Below are 12,503 nucleotides of genomic sequence, written 5' to 3'. Positions count from 1 at the left end.
GCATATGAGAATTCTTCAAGAGAACTGAATTCTTGAAACTGGGGGCTCTTTCAGCTTCAGTGAAAATTACTATGGGAGATAAAATGAGAAATCCACATGATGTTCAAGGACGTTACATAATATACTTAGCCCCAACTACTGACAACTTGCAGCAATCTGTAAAAAAGCCTTTTATTTTAACTTGGGGGTAAAACACAGCTTTTCCATGGATTGCTGCAGATTACCAGCAGATGGTGCTAAGAATATTATGTGATGCCCATGAATATCATGTGGATGTTTAGTTTTATGTCTCATCTTGATCTGCCTGCAGGTGCAATATATCACCATCTAGAAGAGCCCTGGAACTTGAGAATTTTGCAGTAGAATTATCGGCTGTGCTAACCATTAGCTAATGAATAAGTGGCCAAATGTGGACGTAATGTGAAAGCGGAGTTACATGGGGCAGAGGTTGGAACTCTGTTACATCTGAATGTGTGTGACTGTGGTTTCACGATGAAAGTGACCTGCAGTTTGCCTCGCCAAATTCCAGTTTGAACCTTCAGTTTGCAGTAAGGTTCACCACTGAGACCGGAGGTTTGGCCACTGAAGCATTATGTCTGAATGCATTATGTCTGAATACCACCGTAACTTCAGTTTTGTGCCACTGAAGCATTATGTCTGAATACCACCGTAAATGCGGTTTTGTGCCACTGAAGCATTATGTCTGAATACCACCGTAACTGTGGTTTTGTGCCAATTTTGAAACCGCAATCATAGAGATGGTGGAGACCCATCCAGGATTGTGCCTGCTCCATGCCTGTGGCACATTTTGCTTGTCACCTCTCTGAGAACCAGCCCCCCCCCATCCCTTCTGTTTCTAATGCAGCAATGCAGTTGCCCAGTAACAGGGACCCTGGCACATCCCATCCCAAGCTGCCAAAAGTCAGAGTCACAGAGGGGTATTTCCTCTTCCCTCTGTTTTCCTCCTGGCAAGCTGGAGGGAAAGGAGATGGGATGACAGGATGGGCATCAAGTGCTTTGCTCTCCAATAATAAAGCAACAATGGTGTATGTTCACAAGCACAACTCCAGGTGGCAACATAAGCAGGGTACCTCATTAGAGCACCGGGAAGGAAACGCATCCGGGAGAGGGGGTACCCAGGGTCAGGTTTAAAAGGCAGCACCAGCCAGGGATTCTTGAACAGCCAATTTCTATTTTTTTAACAACTATGTTGGGGAAGGGAGGGGCCCAGCCACTGCCCCTTGGGATGTATCTATGCGGTTCCTAGGCTTACTCATGAGAAGGGCTGGGCAACAGGAAAAGAACTGCCACCACTGAGAGGTGAGATTCCTCAAATGTGATGGCGATGGATGCTGATTCCAAGTGGACTGCTCACTCATGAGAATGTAGGGCCATGGGGACACCCCTTCACACCCCATGAGAAGAACTGTCAATGGAGACAGAGGTGTCGGGCAGAATTGCTAATAATGTGTGATGACAAAACAACCCCATGGACCACTCTTATGAGAGTGTAAGGCATAGGGGCTCTTTATTTAGCCGGGTTGCTCCATGCAGAAAAGCTGTAGGGATGGCAACTGCTCTTCCTGTCTCGGTAACTGCTGCCAAGTAGTTGTTAAAGGATGCCCCCTGCCCACCCAACCACCCATGTGGACATGTGCACCCTTTCTTGCGCCCCCTAAACAGTGACCTTGCTTTCCTGGGGTTGCTGAAAAGCGGGGCTGCCCTCTCCCATGATTCCTTGCAGTGGCAGATCTACATTCAGTGCAATGCTGGCCTGAAACCTGGAATTTTGAATGGGTGTAGAGATCCGTGACCACACCTGGTGGCCCCCCTGTCTGCACACGCAGCTAGAATCTGACACATAGAGCATCACAATCTCCTGTGGGTCCGTGCAAGGCTTCCCAGGGAGGAGGAGGCTACAGAGCAATGGTTCTGTTGTTAACCAGAGAGAGTAGGGGCCCCATGTAAGCATGGCCCCCTTTGTTAGCTCAACTTATGAGCATGCTGTCCAATTGAAGACTGAGGGTGTTTAACCCAATGGTCCTCCCCAGTAGACTGACCCTCTCGTGAGAGTTCTGGTCCACTGGCACCAAACTGTCAGGGGATCAGGAGTATGATTTGGTTTGCATGGACTGCTTTGCTGCAGTGAGCCCTCACAAGAGCATTCTAGGTCACAGCGGAACAGCCCTCCGGGGATTCTTTGCCTTCCCTCATATACATATCCCCTCCTAGGAAGTCATTTTGTTTCCTTCCCTTTCTTGAGCAAAAGGGAAATAGTGCCCCCAAGGATCTGACCCCCCCCCCATAATGCTTATACAGGACAGTTTTGTTGCGGGGCTCTTAGGAGGCGGATGGTGTAATCACTGTAAGAAGCATTTAAATGCCCTTTCCCTGCCAACAGCGGGCAGACTGTTCCAAAAAGGCACGATCGTGCTCGGCACACCCCCTTGAAGTTCATGTCCAATCACAGACATTCTGGTGATGTCCTGGCGCTTGGTCCACAGTCTGGCGATGCAAGCACTACATGGCTTGCTGGGATGCAGCCTCAGTGAACAAGGAAGAGGGAAGGGCTCCCCTCTCCTGAAACCGGAGGTTGGCGGACCACAGTTGGACAAATGTCCACGATGCGATTTACAGTTTAAACTTGAAACCACGGGTTTGTCAACCTTCAGTTTAATGTTACGTGCAAATGTGGCCAGTGTGTGTGAGGACACCTAGTGGTCTATGTAAGTAATTGACTCATCCAGCAAAAAGGTTTCCTAAATGTCACCTCATTTTGCTTTGTGGGAGAGCTACCTTAAGTGGCACAGTGGAGAAATGCTTGACAAACAAGCAGAAGGTTGCCGGTTCAACTCCCCACTGCCATGTTTCCCAGACTATGGGAAACACCTGTATTGGGCAGCAGCAATCTAGGAAGATGCTGAAAGGCATCATTTCATACTGCTACTAGTTTGTGACAAGTGAAAAATGATGCCTGACAAGTGGGGGTGGGGGGGAGTCCTGATGACCAGTGTACCAACATAGCTTGACGAGTAAAAAAAAATTTCTGGCTGATAAACTGAGCCAACATTTCTTTACCCCTGCTTATGGAGCTGGTGAGTGATTTGTCCAGAGGATGCAGTTGTACTAGATTTCTGTTTACCTTTCTGGTGAAATGGTCAATCTATAGATGGACGTATTTGCTATGGAGAGCCCCATCAATGCTGGTGCAAGACAGGAGTCTTGGGAGGAATTTGGAATAATAAGAATAAGAAGAATACAGTGATGAAGAAGTAATTGTACAGAAAAGGTAGCACTCAGAGACTAACTGAAAATATCATTTGATGGTTTGTTTGCATAAGCTTTCGTGGCTTAAATGTATGTATATATGTGTTTGTTCCCTTAATTTACATGGTACTTTGCAGAGTACATAAGCAAAACAATGGACAGGCCCCTGCCCTGAAGAACTTACAGTTTATTCTGGAGCAGTTCTAGAAATCAGTCACCACGTAAGGAAGTCAAAAACTTTAGCCATTGCTCAACATGATCACTAATATGAAGGGCTGCATATGTGGAAGCTCCCTCTTTGTAGGAGCCCTTGGTCATGGGGCAGGAAGGAGGAGCTGCGGTGGGGGGTGGGCGCAGTGTACTCCCATCGTGTTTATTGAGTCACATGATCCTGAAATAGACAGCCCATGACCAGTCTTAGGAGTTTCACTTCCCAGTCCCAGACAGAAATATCTCCAGTGAGCGGTGCTTATTAGACCCTGACTTGATATTTTTAGCCCGCTTGGGGGTTAAGCTGTAAAGAAATTACTTAGCAGTAACTAATTTCCTTTTTTATGATTGTGTGGCCTGAAATGGCGGATGTCCCACAGAGGGAGGGACCAGGGCATGCTGCTTGCAAGGCAGAGGGATCTTCTCTCTGAGCAGAATAGATTTTTTAAATGAGATCTCCAGATGGTGATGGAGTTGGTTTTTCTTTAAGCGATGCTTTGAAATGATATTTCAACGGGAACTCAGCTGTTTCACAGAATTCACATTCAGATGCAAAACCAGACTTGGTTTGCACAAACTGAACAGAAAAGAAAGGCGCCCAGCCCACTTTGTGCCCAGGGCATACGCACATGGTCCATACTGGCCAGAGGCGGTCTTTGTTTCCTGGTAACTTTCCCTGGGAAATCAACAGCCTTTGGGCACCTTAAATACTGCTCACAAGTGTGGCATAAGCTTTTGCGGACTGGAGCCTACCTGGTCAGATGCATTTTTCTGTGTCATTACATGGTATATTCCATCTTTCTTCCATCATAGAACTCAGGGTGGTGTACCTGGGGTTTTAGGCAGTCTCCGATGCAGGTACTGGCCTGATCCAGACCTGCTTAGACCCCTACTAGTTTTATGTCATTTTTTTCTCTGTGGTCATGTGTATGTGGGTGCCCTCCAACCTCAGCTGTAGGTTGCCTACAGGGTACTTCACGAGGCACCAACTGAGGACAAAACAGCTTGCTGAGATCCACTGAGGTGTGTTTTAGTTCTCTTGAAGTATGGTCTCCATTGACTTCTCCAAACAGGTGCCGACTGAGGACACAACATCATGCATTTGGGTGTGGACTCCGCAAATGCTTATGACGAATAAATCTGTCTGTTTTTAAGGTGCTGCAAGGTGTTTTTTTGCAAATGAGGGAACATGGTTCCCTCTGAAATGTGTTACTTGATAAATTACTGGCCCTATTTTGTCTTTGGAGGAGGCATTTTTAAAAACGTTGTTAGAATGCACAAGCTTCCCTTTGTTTGTTTGTTTGTTTGTTTGTTTGTTTTTACATTTATATACCGCTCTTCCTCCAAAGAGCACAGAGTGGTGTACTACATACTTGAGTTTCTCCTCACAACAACCCTGTGAAGTAGGTTAGGCTGAGAGAGAAGTGACTGGCCCAGAGTCACCCAGCAAGTCTCATGGCTGAATGGGGATTTGAACTCGGGTCTCCCCGGTCCTAGTCCAGCACTCTAACCATCCAAATAGTAAGTTGCTGAATATATTTTGAGTTGCAATTATTTTGTAGTAAGTACCACCTGATTCATTGTAGGAAAATAACATTCTTATTAAGCATTCTTAAGTAATTTATTTCTTTTTCTAAATACCAAACCTCATTACGGTCAGCTTACTAACACAGGAAAAAGGGAGTGGCACCCAGTCCAGCCACAAAGAAAGAGGCAAAGTGCATAAAATGCATAGAATTTAATGTGAAAACCATCTCTATAGAGCCAGTGTTTTTCAGCCAGTTATTTTCATCTGGGGCACCATAATAAACAATTTAATATGAATAACCATCGTAGAGTCTCAATGAACAATAAGAAAAATAATGGTGATTGAAGACTTGATTTTGCAGATCAAGATAGCTTTCATTCATCATTATTTTTATCTGTCATTGTTTAGAGAGAGCGGGTGATGGTTATTCATATTTAGTTGTTGTTTATTACAGTGCCCCATAAGTCAACTTGCCAATAAGTCAACTTGGGCCTTAGAGATATGGTGTCATGCATTATTTTCGCTACATTTCTCTACACCTTTTTGGAGTTGGCCTCCTCTTTCTTTCCACAGCTAATTAGCACAGCCTGCTTCAGAAGCCAGTGTAGGGCAAGTTCTTGTACTGCAAACTAATGGGGGCGTGGTGGGCATGGAAGGTCCTTCTGCCATGTGTGCTATAATAGGAGGCTTGAGGGGGTGATCTTTTGCATGACAACAGGGTGTTACAAGCAGGGGTACAGCCACAGGGCAGTGGGGACATTCCAGGCCTCTTCCCTGTATATTCAGTGTTGATTTGGCCTTCAGCAACACTTACAACCGGGATAGACAGCTATGGGAAGGCAGAAGGGAAGCTAGCACACTAATGCAAAGGGGGCGGCCCTTCCATGAGGCATGGTGAGAAAGCCACCGCAGGCCACGGATTATTGGGGCGCCAGCAGGGCGTTAGCATGCCTCCCACTCTCATCACTGGAGCTGTTCTCGGGGAGTGGTCTGACCCTTGTAAGATTTGTAAGGAGTGCATTTCCTCACACTACTAGCAAAGCTTGCAAGAAGCAGGAGGAGAGAAGAGGTGGCTGCTGGCAACCTTCCCTCCTCTCCTGCCCCTGTGCCACTTGGAAAGCTTGCAAGGGTTAGTTTAGAAAGGGGGCTGGTCCCCACCAGGGATATAAGGCAAGGCAACATCTCACACATTAACTCAGGCTCACCAATACCTTGCTCCACCCCTGGTCACATGCATGACATCGTATAGGTTCCTGAAGGTGTCATTTGCGTCAGTGGAGATTTTTTGGGGGGTGGGGGGTTCAGTGGGGAAATGGCATGGAAGTAAAGATCCATGCTGTGTTCCCATTCTGTGTGCTGTGTTCCCATTCTGGACCAAGTCCCTACAAAGCTGCTGTTCTTACTTTAAAAATCAACCTGAAACTAGACAATGACATATCTTAGCATCCCGTCTCGTTTTGGCTCCGAGAAAGTGGCTTGCTTAAGGCTACCTCATGAGTTAATTGTAGAGAAAAGATTTGAATCAGGGGCTTCCTGCTGGATAACTCAGACTCTCAGCCCCTGTGCAAGACTGGGGTCTAGGCTGGGGAAATGAGAGTGAGGCGTAGAGATGAATCTGCTCCACCTCCCTCCAATCTCTGGACTCTGCTGTGAGAACGTGCAGAAGAAGAGGGGGGTGGGAGGATGCGGAAGGTGGAGGCAGGGGCGTCGCAAGGCTGGAGTGGGGCCAGAGACAAGATTTTAAAATGCCCCCCCCTCACTGAAGCTCAGCTCATGAAGTAAAGAAATATTAAATGAGGCTGAATAGTGGTAACAAAAAGCAGAGTAAAATTTACATATATATATGTGCCACAATAGAACAGCATCCTAAATTATCTTTAAGAAGGTTTTGTAAATTGTGGACGATGCAAGTCATTTAAAGGTACTAGAGAAAGACAGGCTGTTCTGTTAGCTCCAGGTCTTAACACTCACATCAGTTTCGGAGGATGAATACAACGGAAGGAAGCCCGCCCCGCATGGGTGCGCGGCTGGGGGAGTCAGTCATGTGACTTGCCTCTGCGGGGCCACCCAAGGCTGTGGGCCCCCAGACAACTGTCTCTCCTTGCCCTATTATAGTTACTCCCCTGGATGGAGGCATGTCTCACAAATGTCCCTCTCATCCTACTGCTGGATCTCAACAACGTTTGGCCACTTAATTAAAACAACAACAACATTGAATGTAAATATGCCATGGACTATCAACAATTTCATGCTTTTCCTGAACCACCAGAGCAGACCTGCATTTCTTCCTTGTTGTTCTCTGCACCAAAGGTGCCCAGGAGGGGTTCGTCCTCCTTGCAGATGTTTATGGGTGCCTGGTACATCTTGCTTTTCAGAGAAGAGGCATAAAGCAAGGAGCATCCTCCTCCCCTGCACTGCAGTTAGCTCCCACCCCCACCCCCACCCGCTGCCACAGTAACAGGAAGCACACCTGCCGGATCCACAGTTCACATGTGTTCCTATCAAATGCCCTGAAAGACTCAGCCACCCCTGACTCTGTGGTTTCTGACAATTTGAATAAAACTTTCCTCTGCTGAGAAACATAGGGAGTGCAGGAGCCTAGATGTCCGATGAGAACCAATTCGAAAGAAAAAAATAGCAACAAGAGTGGGTGTGATGCAAGGGTGTGCCGAAATTTCCAATTGGAATCAATGAGATTCAAACATGCTTAGCATGAGCTGGATCACGCCTAGTATTTTCATGTAGGACGACCAAGCAGAGTTGCAGAGAAGTGTTAACATGTTCAGGTGGAGGCACGTGAGAGTGTATCCCGCCCCCACCCGAGAACTGGAGGGGCCTGACAGAGGCTTTGTTTTGGTTGATGTGTTCACTCATTGCTTTTATCCCTCTCGCATCTCTGGTCATGGATTTTTCAGGGTTTTGTAGTGCAGTAAACATTTCCAAAACATTTTCCACCAGAGCTAACAATAGGGCAAAAGGTGTGAGCTTGCCTGTCATGGGAAACACTGTCATGCCCTTTGAAAAAAGATTGGCTTTGCTCAACATTTACCCCGCAGCATGAAGCCATGTGAGAATAACTCCCTGGGCAAGTTGCTGATTGCAAGCCTGTGGCTAGCATTCCATGGTTCCCCCTACCATATCCTCCTGTTCCCACCATGAACAAAAGATAAAATGCATGTATCTACCCTTGATGCCATATTTGTTACTGATGAATCTCTACACATCTCATGACCCTGATGACATTTGCTCATTGGTCATCCTTTCCCACCCACTGCAGCTGCCCCCACCCCATTCTGCACAGGCTTATCTCCTGCCCACTCAATTTGGGCAAAGGCAGGTGATAGTTTGCCCCAAGAGAGTTGAAAGTGGTATGGCAGAGGCATTGTTAGCTGGGCTATACAAAATATTTTTTTTGTCCTGCTCATCAAACAGGTTCTGCAGGCTTTTGAAGCCCCACAAGAACATGCAAAATGGCTTTGACCACAGGTGACAGATGGGTGCACCAGGGCAATTTCCGTTGTACCTTCTTCAGCAAGCTGGAAAATCCTATTGTTTGAATTGAAGATAGTGACTGGCAGACCACACAAGGGTACACCAGCCCAGGGACATTGCATGCACTCAGTTGTGCAAATTGCCCCAATGCAAAAAGGGTGCAAATGATGATACACAAGAGTAAGCCCATCATTCCCAATTGGTTTGCTCTTATGCAACATCATTTGCACAACTTGCATGCATGCAATGTTACCGGTGTGACATACCCATGATAGAGGCACCGTTGCCCATGGTGTACACACGTATCCCACTGGTGTCTCTGGCAAACAGGTTGGCAGGCTCCTTTGGGACAAAGGAACAAGTGTGTACCCTACCAGTAATGCCTCTTTCAGAGCATCTTCAAGGGTTATCTTGAGGGGCGTTATCTGAGCGAACAGAAACACAATGGATGGAGGCAAATTTGTGCTAACCACTGGAGTGTTTCAAAACCTCTTTGACTAGAGACAATAGTGGGGCAAAATAAATTGCTGTGGATCCTACAAAGGTATGAAGCCGTTCTATACTGAGTCAGGTTACTGAGCCAAGGGCCATCTGCTCTATCAGGCAGCCGCTCCCCAAGATCTCAGGTGAAGGATTTCCCCAGCCTTGTGACCTGAGATGTGTTTAAATTGGAGGTACCCAGGGATCTGGGACCTTCAGCTTCCAAAGCCCTGTGGCTTATGAGCCTTCTCCACAAGCCATTATGTTTCTGTCTTACCACTCCCCACTTCCTTAAAAACTAGTAGGGACTTTTTGTATGTGGCGGTATAAGAAAGAAAGAAAGAAAGAACACACCCAGCTTCTAAAACTAAGTAGGACTTGTCTCCTATCCAATTTATGGTTGTGTGAACGGCCCTCTTGTCTGTCTCCAGCTTAAGAGCCAGCCTCAATGAGACTTTAAAAATGCCATTGTCTAATTTGGTATTTATTTTCACCTTCGAGATCAGGACTGTGGTGCAGAACCATCGAGATCAGGACTGTGGTGCCAAGGTAGGTGGTGTTTACCTTTGCACTGTTTTCCTGCCAAAACCCCCTCCCAAAGCTGCCACAGGCTTGCAAAGGTGACATTGGAACAAATAGCACCTTAGGGCAGGGGTTCCCAGATGTTGCTAGACTACAACACCCATCACCCCTTTGGCCATTGTGGATGGGGATGAGGAAAATTGTGGCTCAACAACATCTGGAGGCCCAAGGTGGGGAACTTGTGCCTTAGGGTAATCAAAGCAGCTTAAGATTTTTGGTGGGAATGGGAAAATGGTGCAGAGATAAACATCACTGACCTCTGCACCTTGATCTGGATTGGGTCCTCATACAATTGCTATTTTAAAGTGAAAATACACTCCAACTAGTCCAGGGGTAGGCAACCTTGACTCTCCAGTTGCTGAACTACAACTCCCATCATCCCAAGCAACAATAATTGGCACTCAGGATGATGGGACTTGTAGTTCAACAACAGTTGGAGAGCAAAGGTTGCCTACTCCTGAACTAGGCAACGACATGTTTGGCACCACATCAAGTTTGATCCTAAGAACACCATTGCCTCTTATGCTTAACATTTCATTTCCTTGGAGCTACAAAAAGTAGAAAGTTGAACTGAGTGAATGCTGGGAGACAAAGCTGGAGTGGTGGTGTTTTTTGTGTTGTTTTTTTTTAGAAATCCTCCTCCTACCCCCATGCTGTGAAAGTGTCTTCTAAGGGCTGCGAAACCCTCTTTAAAGGATATTAGAAGATACAAATAGAGCTTAAACTTCGCACCTCTTCAGTGGTTGCTTGCTCACTCAAGGTGGGAAAGGCTGTGTGGGTGGTTAAGGCAAAGCTTGAACCAAGATGGTTGGCAAGAAAGGAAGATGAGGAGGAGGAGAGAAAAAGGTGACAAGGCATATTCTCAAGGATGCCATGAGAATATGGGAAAGGAATAGCTGGGGTGGTGCCTGACAAGTTTTGTGAGTTCCTCCACAGCAGGGCTGTTAAAGTTAAGGCCCCCTCAAGCCTTCCCAGACTCTTGGCAATATGGGGTACCAGCTGGAAATGTTTTACACCCCATTTTTAGTTTGCATCTCCTCTGGAATGGAGGTGTGTGTTCACATACCATCCAAATTTACCCCAAAGTCCCTACAAGCTATTGGGGAGCACTTCACACACGATTCGGGTTTTTCATTGCACCTTAGCGTGTAGCCCGATTTATATCCAAGATAAATAAATCCACTTTTGGGTCAGCTTTTTGGGGCAACTTTGAACTTGCAGTAAAGCCTCACAGTAAACTTGTGGTAAAGCCTGCTGTCTGGTACAGCTCCTGACCCTGCCCAGCACTTCTGACTGGTGGTTTCTCTGCTTTTGAGTCGATCACCAGGGCGCTTTCCAGACTAGACCTTACAACGGGGTCAGGACATATCTCAGAAGTGTGCTTCCACACTTCCTGCGTCGTGACACTGCAGTCCCTACTGGGACAGCAGGGTGCCGTTCACATTCCCAATGCCTTGTTGCAAATGTAATAGCTGCAATGTAGAGCAAAGACGTTGTATATCCGGTAAGGAAAAGTTGCTGCTTTGGGGGGTTGTTAGTTGCTGCGAGACTGATCCCCCTGCTGTTTACGTTCCAAATGTGACTTGTCTGAACGAAGGCATTTTGCTGCTGTTCCAGTGGCTAGTCTGGGAAGCACCCCGAAAAGCAAATTCCCCTGATAAAAAAAAGTTTTGATTTTATTTCTTATAATTTGTTTTGCTTTACTTGATCTTAGCCAAAAGGCTGAGAAGCCTTTAGTTTGTTAAATGCAAAAATTAGTTAAATGTTTAAATGTTTAAAGTATGTTTGTTAAATGTTAAAAAAAGTTAAATGGTAAATCCCCAAATCCGTGTGCCTATTTTGCATATTATGTGAATTGGCTTGTAAATAATTTGCATATGCAAATTAGCAACTGCACTTTCCAGTTGCCTTGCATCTGGATCCAGCTAACATGGATCCAAATACAAAAAATATTTATCTAAAAATAGCATAGTTGTTTTTTTTTTTAAATGAAAGCTGAAATCCGGGCGAATCCGGGTGGGCTAAGCAATCAAGGTGAGATGCTTAAAATCTGGGTGATACCTGGAATTCCAGAGGGCATGGCAACCCAACTGCTAAGTGTACAGGCCCCAGAAGATAAGTAACAAAAAAAAATGGCCTTAATTTACATGTGTATAAGGGCATCAGAGACTGATGCCCACTGGAACTTTGTGATAAAAATCTTTCAGAATTTTGGACACTTTAAGATTAGTGTTAAGTTTCCTTAATAATTATTTCATATTAAAATATATGCATCATGGTATATCTTTATTGAAATAAAAAATTGTGTGACCCGTAGCTCAGGGACAACCCTTTCATGAGGCAGAGGTGGTCACTTCAGGCAAATATTTTCAGGATTTTAAAACTTTTTATTGTTTAACTTTGTTTTACAGTATTTTAAAATCTCTGTTTTAATTGTTGATTGATTTTAACTGTTTTTGTTTTATCTATAACCCCCCCCCCCCCGAGCCATTTTGGTAGGGCGATATAGAAATTGAATATAATAATAATAATAATAATAATAATAATAATAATAATAATGCATCATGACAAACAAACATCTGCCACACAATACACCAGATATCACTGTAGTCGAGAAGAAAGAAAAACAAGTCAAAATAATCGACATAGCAATACCAGGGGATAGCAGAATAGAAGAAAAAGGAATAGAAAAAATCACCAAATACAAAGATCTACAGATTGAAATTGAAAGGCTGTGGCAGAAAAAGACCAAAATAATCCCAGTGCTAATTGGCGCCCTGGGTGCAGTCCCAAAAGACCTTGAAGAGCACCTCAACACCGTAGGGGCCACAGAAATCACCATCAGCCAATTACAAAAAGCAGCTTTACTGGGAACAGCCTATATTCTGCGACGATATCTATAACCATTGACAATAAAATTCAGCCATCCCAGGTCCTTGGGAAG

Source organism: Hemicordylus capensis, chromosome 6 (assembly GCF_027244095.1).
Source record: "Hemicordylus capensis ecotype Gifberg chromosome 6, rHemCap1.1.pri, whole genome shotgun sequence".
Taxonomy (NCBI): Eukaryota; Metazoa; Chordata; class Lepidosauria; order Squamata; family Cordylidae; genus Hemicordylus; species Hemicordylus capensis.
The sequence above is the reverse complement of the archived record's forward strand: the minus strand, read 5'-3'. Positions refer to the sequence as shown.